Source organism: Apus apus, chromosome 4 (assembly GCF_020740795.1).
Source record: "Apus apus isolate bApuApu2 chromosome 4, bApuApu2.pri.cur, whole genome shotgun sequence".
Classification (NCBI taxonomy): Eukaryota; Metazoa; Chordata; class Aves; order Apodiformes; family Apodidae; genus Apus; species Apus apus.
Window position 1 is genome coordinate 40,248,626 of NC_067285.1, and position 8,028 is coordinate 40,256,653.

Consider the following 8,028-nt stretch of genomic DNA (forward strand, 5'->3'; position numbering starts at 1 on the left):
GAGATCCAGTCTCAGCTGAGACCAGAGGACAGCCAAACATCTGCACGTCTTCTCCCACGACACGAGCCGGATGGGCAACGACAGCACAAAGTCACAAGCCTTGTCTCCACTGGCCCTCCCAGGGGACCCCAGAGTCATCTTGCATGCTTTCAGCCCCCAAAAAAACGATGATGCAAGGGAGGGTGGATTTGCTGCGGGCTGCATTCTTCTCCGGGTGGCTGGGGAGGGCGTGCGTGTGGCTGGGGGGGGTGAAAGCTGCCGAGATCATGAGTTAGAACTTGCTTATCCTTAGGCATGTCGCTGTAGCCATCTGGGCCTACCCCAGCCATCCCGGGGAAGGCTTTACCCCCAGCTGCCGTCGCCAAGCTCAAAGTGGCCACCAGAGGTCACGGTATTCCCAGGTATGGCCCGAAACCCGGCCACTAGGAACCCAAGGGCTGCAGTTGAAGGGCTCCAAGCTGGCTTGCTTTTGGTTTAAGCAGAGCTGCAGGGCAAAGAGCTGTAATGCAACCTACTCTCCTGCTACCTAAGCCTAGTAACTCTCAACCTGAACTAGTTTTGGCAGCCGGCACAGTTTGAGGAGGTAAGTTTATGTGAAACAAGGGTTCACAACGGAACGTGGGTTTGGATCGCGGGAAGGGGCTGCCAGGGAAAGGGGTCAAGTCACTGTTGCTGGAGAGAATTAAAAGCCATGTAGACGTGGCACTTAGGGACACGGTTTAGTGGTGGCCTCGGCAGTGTTGGGTTCAATGGTTGGACTTGATCTTCAAGGTCTTTTCCAACCAACATTTTTTCTCTTATTCTAAGAGCTGTGTTGGCTCCATGGAGGCAGCTGGTGAGGCTGCACCTGCAGGAGGGCACGGCTCTGTGCTCCAGTGCATCCTTTTTGCATGGTCACAGGGCTTTCCTGTCAGGCTGCTCCTGCCTGGCAGCCTCTGAAATCCTGGGGTTTCTGCTGTCTACTAGTTAAGCAGCAAATGTGCCTGGCAGCTCTGAGGTGCTTGGTCCCCTTGTCTCTACTTCTAGGGTGGAACAGAAATAACCCTGTTTATGCTCCAGACGTCAGGCTGAACCCAGCGCTGTGTTGAGCTGGGTTCAAACCTCCCAAATTCTCACTCAGCGTTGTGGTGACACACGTAGAAACCTGAAGGCCCATATTTCCACTCTTCAATGGAGAAGCAAGAGAGTCTAAGAGGGAGAGTGCTGGATCAAGCTAGAAGAGCTGTTTTCCCAATGATCCCCTGTGCAACCTCTGAAGATAAGTGGCTTGATTTGCCTCAACCTCCAAGCAAATTCCTCTTCTGGGCTTCTGCAAAAGTCAGTGGCTCCCACTCTGAGGACAAAACCAGGTGGTGTGCTGCCCTCCCATCCTCTCTCCTCCCTTCTCACTGGCTCTTTTTTGTTAAATTGCAGCTCCTGAGCTCACTGCAAGGTGACTGCAAGGGCTGCTTGTTTACTTATGTCTCAGGAAGTCAAGGAGTTAGTAAAAAACCACCCAGGTTATCTGACCGGAAACACAGGATACTTGAGACCACACAGGGTGTGAGTGGCAGGTCAAAGTGCTTCAGATACCTTGTTAAAGGTTTCTACTGGAAATAATTCAATCTAGAAATAAAAGCAATGTTAAATTTTCCACATTTTTGTTCAGTGCAAAACGTGTCAGTGTCTCTCAAACACCAGGAAGTGGAATGGGCTGCCTGGAAGATTTAAATGCAGACAGCAATTTATTTGTTGGGAGGGTGGTTTTTGGTTTCTTTTCTTTATTCCAGACTAACTGGGGCTGCTTGTGGTGGAAGGCAGTTGGTTTTGGCCCAGAACAGCAGGCCAAGACCATGGGGATGGCAGCCCAAGAGACAGCAGCAAGATGCTCTCCATACAAGTTCATTCTCCCCTGGTCCCTCCAGCACAGCAACCCCAGAGGGCTGGGCTGGGGCACTAGAGGAGAGGACAGAGCAGGCTCTGTGGGTACTTGTGAGGGTAACTGCTCTGTCCTCAGTCAAAATGGACCAGGTTGTGCCAGCCTGCCAGATGTACATGCCAAAGGTAAAGCAGAAACATGCCAGGCTCACTCATCACTCCAGGAAACCCGCTTGGCTAAGAACAAACTTTCACTATTATTTTTTTTTAAATCCCTCAGACACCTACACTCAACTTTTTGTCATACCCTGTCTGGAGCTGATTTTATCTTGCATGCTTATGCACTCCAGTGGGAAGGAAGGGGCTGATGATTGGGCAACCAAGTCAAGGCTTCCCCTCTGAGCAACCTCAGCAGCAGGTAGCCAATGACTCAATCCTCTTCCTGGCGGGGTCCAGTCTACCTGCTTTTCAAAGTAGTTCTAAACACGTGCAGCTGCTGGGCCAGAACTCATGGGGCTTGGACTTGGGTCTGGGGGCCTTGAATCCTGGGAGTTTTGCCACTGTCTGGGCAGCCTGAGCAGGTCTGCCTTCCTTCTGCAACTGCCGTGGAGCGAGAGCAACTGCTGCTTGTCCTCTGTCCTCTGCTCTGTTGTATGAGAAAGCTAACAAGTCTCTTTCATCTGTAGGCTAGAAGCTTTCAGCAGGGAGATCATACCTTCATTCCCAAGGATATTTTCAACACGTTACTCAATCCAAGACCAGACCTACAGGCATCTTTTCTCTGGGATTAGCAGCCCGTGTGGCTGCCTATTTCCAACCTATGTGAGTGCATGTTCAGAGGGGGATGGAGTAAACTAGGCCCCTCAGGACTGCAATTTCCAGCTCTTGGCAGGTCATGCTTTGCCCTGGTCACCTGTGTGGCATTTCCACCACAACGGCTGTAGCTGGATACAGGGAAGATATCTGTTTGCTTGGCTTGCTTTTAAAATAAAGCCAGGATGCTCAAGAGTGATGTATCAGTGATGCTATCAAGTACCACCCCTCAGCCTGACCCTCCTGTGCCACGTGCTGCTGAAACCAGCACACGTCAGCTACGGCCACGTGCCACCACTGCACTGTTGTGGCAGGGAGGTCCCATCTCTGCAGGTTGTCCTGCCTGAGCCATGGGCTGAGAGATGTGGCTGTGTGACTGTGCACGTGGCCTTGCTTCGTGTCCCTGTGCAGCCTCCAGGGCCCTGCATTCCTGCTCCTTGAATGATGGAGGCTTCCCAGCAGCCCTGCCAGCAGCACTGCCCTCCTCTGGCTATGGCTGAGCCGATGGCCTTGAAGGGCTACACCAATGGCAAGAAGTGTCACACCTGGCACTTGTTTGTTGTGTGCTTTGCAAGTCCACAGAATAGGCTGGATTTATGGCAGCTAAATCAGACACCTGAGTACTTCAAAAAGATGCTCTCTATCCAAAGCTCTGCTCTAGATATGTGCTCTTAGGCTGGTTGCATCATCTGTGCAATCACTGGCTTGGCCATCTGAAGGGGAGTGCTCCTCCCATGCACACAGAGTGCCTGAGCTGGGCCCAGCACTGCAAGTGAACTGCTCTGATGTGATTACTGTGGGACTTGAGACTATTTCCTGGTGAAGTTTCATACACACTTGAGTCACGTCCACCCTTTGCTCTGGAAACCTCCTGCTTTGACCTCAGCAGACAGCAGAAAAGACCAAGTGAGAAATTCCCCCCCACTTCTGCTTCTACCCTTGAAATGTAGCTGTTACAATGGGGCTGGCTATACATTATTATTCTTTACCCTTCAACTCCTGTTTGAATGCTCCTGATGACACTCCCAGCTCCTCATCAGAGCTATGTGCTGACTTCTGATTGAGCAGATAATGTAACTGCTATTCTTTCTTCCCTCTTGCTTCATGGTATGCAACAGGACATTAGTCAAAACAGTTGCTTCCAGGTACCTGCTCTTTTAGGAATGACCTATCTACAAATACCTATTACTTGCAGATTTGCTGCTGTATTTCCCTGAAGAATCTCCCAAATGAAGTGTCAGAGCAGCAAGACTGATGATGTAGCACATCTTTTCATCTCTGTGAAGATATCAGGACTGACAGCAGTTGTAAGTCAAGCTGAGCTCAAGAACTGCACAGAGGATCCCTGCTTTCTGCCAAAGCCACTTCTTCCATCCAGTCCTCTCTGTCAGCAGAGGAAAGCAGCACCCCTTTCCTTGGAGGATGCTGGCAAAGACGTGCTTCTACAGCCTCTTATGCCCAGATTCAGCAGCGTGCACAAGCTGGATCAAGCTCTGAGGGCCTGCCCCTGCTCACACATGGTGCCTGTGACCCATATCTGCCAAAGCCCTTTCTGCCTGGAAGGAAGGAGAAAGTTTGGAGGGAAGAGCACCCTTGCAGTGTGAAGCCCACACTCAGTGTCTTCCCACATCTCCGCCTGTGGTTTTCCAGGCAGCTTTCCAGGTGTGTGTATGTCTTGCATCTGTCTAGGCCCCAAAGAAACACCCAAGTCCTGGACTCCTCAGGAGAGAAATGGAGGGAAATCGGCAGTTCAAATGGCCTCTCTCTTAAAAGGTCTCAAACCATGCCACGTCTGCTTGCCACAGCCCCTTGTGTCCCACTCCCTTGCTCACAGGTGAGCACAGAGCAAAACGGTTTCAACCTTTCATGTCTCTGTTCTTTGTCCAAAGAATAAGAGAGAGCAAGAGAGAGAGGGTTGTTGATGTGATGGAAAAGCCACCCAAATGGGAACAGAAATGGGGTCAACCTTGTAGTTGTGGCCTAAAGACAATGTCATTTCCACAGCCTATGCACTGCCCCTTGCTGCCCAGCCCCTCCAATAGCTCAGCTGTACAAGAGGAGGAGAGGTGCTGCCAGCTCAGTGTTTTCTGGATCAAAGCAAATTAGGAAGGAAGGAACTGGCCCCATGCAAGCTGGGATCTTGTAACACCTCGAAAGACAGCATGTCAGAGCAAAAGGCAGCAGCCAGTGCCTGCTGTGCCTGGCAGAAGACCAAGTAGGCAAAGACAAGCTCTGTCTCCTGAGCAAAGGGCTAGCAATCTCCTGTGAGATCTTGGCAGCAGGAGGTATCCTGTAAAATCACAGCTGTGGTGTTTGTTCTGTGGGGAGCTGGGTTTTGTCCCATCACCATCAGCTGCTCAGTTTGTGTGAGCAAAGGCAGTGGGAACCCCAGGCTGCTCGGACAGACCTGGCTCTCCCACTGCCCTTCCCTGAGCTGAGCACACACAGCCACCCAGACCTCAGCCACCCATCCTTCACGTGCCACACAGACCTCAGCACTGAGACCTGGTCTTTGACCCAACTGTGCTCCTGTTGCCCCAGCCCTAAAAGCTGAGGGGTTTCTTTAGAAACTTTCCAGCCACTGCAGAACAAGGACTTGCAGGTAATACAACTTCATACTAAGGTCTTGCACACCTCATGCTGACAGAAGACTATAGAGTAAGAGCACAAGAAGTAGTTTTGCCTTCCTATATCATGGCTTTTGTTTTCCTCAAAGCACTAAGACTCCTGGGAGTCGCAGACCTGACAACAACACTGAGCAAACCCTCTGGCTTGCAGCAGACAGAAGAAGGCATTACAGACTCAGCCAGAAGTCAGGAATCACTCCCCCTGCCATAAAATTAAAAACGAGTTAAAATTCCAGCAGGTGTTAATGGAAGGCACAAACCACCCTGCAAACCACAAGCCTTGGAAGAGGCACAAACTAAATGCAGACAGGAAATCCCCCACCCAGCCAGGCCCTGGAAGTTGCCTGCACCTGAAGGAGAAGTAACTGGGAATGGTTTACTTTAGGTCAATTATTTGCAAACGACTGAATGTGAGTGACTGTTCACTCCCTTAGTTCTAGGGTAATGTTATCAGATGAGTGAAAATCAGCCCTTGCTATCTCCCTGGACCAGCTTCCTCTAGCTGGCAGGTTGTCTCATCTCTGAAGACCTGATCTTGCTTTCCTTAAGTCAATGGCACTTCATCACAAAGCAGGTGTCAAAGGAGCCCTTCTGCCAACCAGTACCTCCCTTTACAGCTGGGCCACAGCCTCAAGGCATTCAGGGCTGGCTGAGGCAGGAAGAAAGGGGATTCTGTCCATGAGTTGCAAGAAGGCTAAATTTCTTGGTAGAACGAGGCTGCAGTGTTTCAAGGATGGTTGCTTACAGAAGATGTCTTTGCTCCCATCTTTACTACTTGCTCGCAGAGATCTAAAAGCTGCCCAAGATGACAGGGCAACAGAGAGGTGCATATTTTACAAAGAAGGCAAAACAGCCATAAACACGGCCAATACTCAGAGGGAGGGAGCTGGCTGGGACAACAGTCCCATACTCTGTGGCATCTCATTTCACCCAGCCTGAATCTTCCCTAGAGTAACACATCTTTTCTGAAATCCACCCACTCTTACTAGTTGTCAGTTTTTCATTCCCCTGTTCACACACCTCCCCTGCCCCAGCACACCCTTATTAGTTTAGACTGGCTCTAGCTAACTCTGTGTGTATCTATCTTGCAGAAACAATCACTCACTCACATTTTCTGGTTTGTGGGTGTTCTCCCATCCAGCACCTGGCTCTGCTCTGGCTATTGCATTATGTGACCTCCCTGTCCTCCTGGAGACTCTGCTGTGGCTCCCAGCTCCTTGCATCAGTACCAACAGCCACACATCAGGCCCTGCAACAGAAGGCGGAAGGACTGTGTCTCTCCAATGGCCAGTTACTCCTTTCCATTTCCAGATATGCTTTTGTTGGGAAATGGGAACTCATTTTAACTGTCTGCTGACAAAGGAGGACTGGGCTGGGTGAATTTCAGAGTTCCCTGGGAGAAAGGTCTTTGGCTAGTGTTACAGATAGGATATAAAACTGATCAGAGAGACACCAACTGTACACATTTTCACGTGTCTTCTGTTCAGCACAGAAACCACTTACTATGAATAAAGAAAAAGAACAACTCAAGGCCTCTGGAAACAGAGGTTGTGGTGGTGACGAGATGTTTCCTACAAGAGGTATGAGCTTGGTTTAGTTATCTCATCCTCAGTGTACCAAGGGAGAATATTTACATTGCAAAGTGTTCCTCATATACCAATGGGTCTATGCAAGGCAGTTAGTAAGTATTTTTAAAGCTTTCCAAATAAACTTCAAAGCAGGAGCACTTCCTGTCGGCAGGGAAGGGCAGGCTCTGAATGCCACCTGCTAACCACTTCCTTCCTGCCAGCAGGGCTCTCCCCACAGGTGGGCTTCTCCTGTCTGTTTCCTAGCAGAACAGCCTCATGAATCACGAGAAAGCTCTAGAAACAAACCAAATATTGAAGAAAGAGGCTGGGGCAGCAGGCCTCAAAGCAGAGGCTGGAAGAGTTACACAACTCTCAAGTCCAATGCCATGAGTAAACACAGTTCCACCTCTCTCCCAGTTAGTGTTACTCGTTTCAGAAGCAGGGCTACTCATGTCTGATGAGGCCAGGGTGTTGGGGACACATCTGGCTGGACATGGGTTGAATAGGCAGAGCAGAAACAAGAGGAAAAGGACTCCTGCTCTGCCACCCCACCAGCTTTCTGTCCCCCAGGAGAACAGCACCCTGCCAGCCCCCCACCACTGTCCAGCCACTAGCTTCAGTGGCTCAGTGCCCCCTCGCTCCTCAGATGCTGGCACTGGAAGGAGATGCCACACTTCACACATCCCTTTCCACACACAGTGGATGGGAAATACAACCTGCAGCTTCCTACGTGACAGCTGTTTTCTGTCAAAGAAATTGCACCTCTTTAGGTGAGATGCCTTGTGTCAATCCTAAGATCCGACCTGCCTTCTTTCTGGAACTATGGATACTTACAGTGCTCCCATCTTCTCCCAGTGAAATTCACTCCTGGCTCAAGACAAGCCCCTGTTTCTCTGCTGCCTCCTGCCACCACCCCCAGAGACTTGGGCCCCTGGCGGGCTTTGGGAAGCGATCAGGGTATGGAGCAGAGGCAGAAAGCTTGGCTCTTTGGTAGCCTGAGAAAGCCATGGTGCTTCTCAAGGCAGGCCACAAAAGGTGGCCACTACATGAGGAAGCTCCTGGGTTACCTGGCCTGCCTTACCCATATTCATGGTACTTCCCATAGTCAAGTGCCTAGTTGCAGGGTACATCCTAGTGTAACTGCAGACCCAGGATAATCAAAG